The sequence below is a fragment of the Carlito syrichta genome, unplaced genomic scaffold (assembly GCF_000164805.1).
Source record: "Carlito syrichta isolate Samal-C Ts95f unplaced genomic scaffold, Tarsius_syrichta-2.0.1 Scaffold303724, whole genome shotgun sequence".
NCBI classification, from domain to species: Eukaryota; Metazoa; Chordata; class Mammalia; order Primates; family Tarsiidae; genus Carlito; species Carlito syrichta.
This window is the reverse complement of record NW_007247820.1, coordinates 348,738-352,738: the sequence shown is the minus strand read 5'-3', so window position 1 is coordinate 352,738 and position 4,001 is coordinate 348,738. Positions and strand designations below refer to the sequence as shown.

At 39.8% G+C, this 4,001-nt stretch overlaps 1 pseudogene across 1 annotated transcript; it reads right to left on the bottom strand.

The window, feature by feature from the left end:
- Positions 1–438: 438 nt before the first annotated feature.
- On the bottom strand, positions 439–2,531 carry LOC103261503 (annotated as a pseudogene). The gene has a single exon (XR_504358.1). The product of XR_504358.1 is annotated as a kinesin-like protein KIF2A pseudogene (transcript).
- Between the last annotated feature and the right edge of the window lie 1,470 nt (positions 2,532–4,001).

The window sequence follows — 4,001 nt, the reverse complement described above, 5'->3', positions numbered from 1 at the left end:
AGTGGGCAAGGTATGTACAATCACGGATGAGGTATGCATGCTCACAAAGGATTTAAACTTCTCAGTCTTGCTACGAAAATGGAACTGAGTTAAAAGGAAAAGCTGTGGCTTCCCCCTACTATCCACCTCTGGATCCAGTCCACAATCTTACTTCATCATATAGAAAATGAAACTGACAAGGATCTCCAAAAGTAAATCACTATTTGGGCAAATGAAACAAAATGCTTCACTAATCCCAATTATTGGTTGTGCCTCCTGGACTAGAAGCATTTTGGAGACAAAGGAGTGTTTCACAAAATTGAAATGTCATTCAGGCAAAGGACAAAACATTTTCCACAAACACTTAAAATTTCAAACTTTCAAACGGCCCTTACAGCTGAACCATCATTATGTTACAGTAGCGAGGGTCCTGGGGATCCTTTAGCAGCTAAGGCCGATTTAAAGGGCACGGGGTCTCTTCGGGTTGATCTGCTTGCTGGCTTGTTCCTCTTCTTGTAGAGCTGCACGAAAAGATTTCACTTTATTCCGCAGTTCAGTTAAAATGTCTATTTTTTGCTCAAGAATAGCTTCAAGTTGTGTGGCATATGAATCTACATCATAGTCTACTTCTTCAGTCATCTCTAGGAGAGGCTTTTCATCTTCTAACCATCGAATAGATTCCTGGAACACTGCCCTGTGATCTTCTACAACTTGTTCTTCCATTTCTACCATTTGTGAGACAGCTTCATGGAAAGTAAACAATTGTGAAGGAACTTCTTCATTTTGTTCACAAAGAAGTTTTAGATCATCTCTTTGAGGGGAACTCCCCACACCCCACTGTGTCTCAATCTGGTTTGGGGGCTGGTGCATTATTGGACAAACATCACCAGCAGCAGTTGGATCTACAGTCAATTCGTTGACCCTATTTGCATATCTTAATGTATTAAGCGTATTTTCACAGGATGCCATTCCTGGAGAGATTGTGGCAATCATGCAGGTACGAGAGTTTTCACCTATGAATGAATCTCTTAACACCTGAGTGAGTTTACTTGCTCGGAAAGGAGTATGAGGTTTATTTCTACCTAAGGCTCTGATGCACTCCTTGAGTGCTAAAAGGCTTTTATTAATTTCAGTACCTTCAAGCCTAGTTTGCCTGTCTGTACTAGAAGTATCAGCTTCTCTTTCATTTCCAGCCAAATCGATGAGAGAAAATTTGCCATATAGTTCTCCTTTCCTTCTAAGAATAATCTGAAACACTGCATGGCTCCGAGATGAAAGTGCATTTGCTGATGTTTGACCGGATGTTCTGCAACTGTTGCCTAGGTCATTGAGTTTCAGGACATCCTCAACACATTTGACCTCCCGTTCCTGTAATCCCACCACTTGAACCTGCTGTTTTCCATCTTCTAGAACTCTTAATTTTGTTTTCCTATTTAGCAAGTCAAACACCTTTCCACTATAAATTTCAAAAAAGGTTGCATATACTTGAAGTTCTAGTTTCTTATAGTTTGGCTTCTTTAGCAGTAAAAAGACATCTCGAGCTGCTAATGCATAAATCCCTTTAGAGCAATCTTGGTTCTTTCCTGAAAAGTCATCACCCGTAGTATGAGTTTTTCCACTTCCAGTCTGCCCATAAGCAAAGCATGTAGCCATTCCCCTTTCAAATATAGTTTCCACTAGTGGTCTAGCAGTAAACCTGTAAACCATTTCATTAGGAGCTGAGTCATCAAAGGCATAATCAAAATGAAATGTTTGGTTTTCTAGGTACCTTGTTAAATCTACTTTTTGTTTGGGTTCATGTACCATCACAACATCTTTACTAGGAATTGTGATTACATCAAGATCTTTCATTCGAGTTTCTTTTTTATTGAGTGGTCGTTTTCTTACATAAACACATGTCCTATGTTCATCAATAGGATCTGCTGTTGTTAATGATCTATAGTTCAAACTTCCTCTAAAGTCTCTGATCATGCACATAATTTCATAATTTGGATTTGTAGCATCAACATCCTGGGCTCTTTTTTCTCTAAGTTCTTGATGTTGCGGTCTCCTTTTTTCTCGTTTTTCTTGCAATTTTTCTGCTTCTTTCACACAATTAGATCTTCTACGTGCATTCTGTTGTGCAGAGGAAGACTGTTCAGGAAGCTGACTAGGCTGCGCACAGGCAGAACCAACCACTCTATTATCTCTTGGTGGAGGGTCATTCTTAACAGAAGCCACAGTCCGTCCATTCTTTACAATTTTGTTTACTTTGAGGACGTGGGAGGTGGAGGTGTTTCTGGACTGGGTTCAAGTTCTTCATCAGGGACAAGGTCAGGGTTAAGTGAAAAGATGCTCTCCAGGTCAATCTCTTTGCCCTTTGTATCTCCATTTTCTATCCATTCAACAGTTACACTTTCATTAGCTTCGTTTAAAGATGTTACCATTGCTTGGTGTATTCGGCCATCACTCCGCTTGATCTCCACGTAAATCCCGATCTGGATCTTGCCGAAGTTAGCCGTTGCCATCACCTTATCTGGAGCAGCGGCAGCGGGCTGAGGGAGGGGGATGGGAGGGCGGAAAAGGCAGGGAGGGGGCTTGATAAAGTTTAAAGTCTGGAAATGTGAGACCTTCCACTGTGTGTTTTTCTTTTTCTTTTCTTTTTCTTTTTTTTGCCAAAGAGTGTTTTGGTTATTCATGGTTTTTTCATATTTCCCTATGAATTTCTGTATTGTTGTTACCAGGTCTGAGAAGAATGATGTTGATAATTTAATGGGTAGTGCATTGAATCTGTAGATTGCCTTTGGTGGAAGGGACATCTTAACAATCCATGAGCATGGAATACTTTTCCATTTGTGTCTTCTTTGATTTCTTTGAACACTGTTTTGTAGCTTTCATTGTAAAGGTCCTTCACTTCTCTGGTTAGGAAGATGTCGAGGGATTTCCGTGTGTGTGTGTGTGTGTGTGTGTGTGTGTGTGTGAGAGAGAGAGAGAGAGAGAGAGAGAGAGAGAGAGAGAGAGAGAGAGTACTGTGAATGGGATTTTGCTTTTTATTTGGTTCTTTGTCTGTTGGTGGTGTACAGGAATGAAATGTCTTTTGCACGTTGATTTTGTACCCTGAGATTTTGCCAAAATTCTTTATCAGTGCAAGGAGGTTTTTGACAGATTTTCTTGTGCTTCCAAACTATAAATTCATATCATCAGCAAAGAGGGGTAACTTGACTTCTTCTTCTCCTGTTTGGATAACTCTGACTTCCTTCTCTTGTCTGATGGCTCTAGGTAAGACTTCCAACACTATGTTGAAAAGGAGGGGTGAAAGTGGGAAGCTTTGTCTTGTTCCAGTTTTCAGGGGAAATGCTTCCAATTTCTGTTCATTTAGAAATATGTTGGCTGTGTTTTTCATAGGTGGCTATTACTATTTTGAGGTATGTTCCCTCTACTTTCAGGCATTCAAGGGTTTTTATCAAAAAGGGATGTTGGGTTTTATTGAAAGCTTTCTCTGTGCCTAATGATTTAATCATGTGGTTCTTGTTTTTACATCTGTTGATCTATTTAATTATGTTTCTGGTCTTGCAGATGTTGAATGAACCCTGCGTCGCTGGGATGAAGCCTATGTGACCATGCTGGATGAATTTTGGTGTGTGTTGCTGGATTTGATTTGCTAGAATCTTGTTGAGAATTTTGCATCCATGTTTGCCAGGGAAATGGCCTGTAGTTCTTTCTTTGTTGGATCATTACCCAGTTTGGGTATCATAAATGTGATGTTAGCTTGTTAAAATGATTTGCCAAGAGTTCCATCTTTCTCAATCACCTGGAATAATTTCAATAAAATTGGTGTCAGATCCACCTTGTATGTTTTGCAGAATTCTGCTGGAAAGTCACCTGATCCAGGGGTTTTTTTGTTTTGTTTTGTTTTGTTTTTTGTAGGTAGTTTTCTTATGATGGAGTCAGTTTCCTGGGTTGTTATTTGTCTATTTAGGGGCTCAATTTCTTCTTGTTTCAACCTTGGAAGGCTGCATGATGTTTAGAAAGTCCTCCATTTC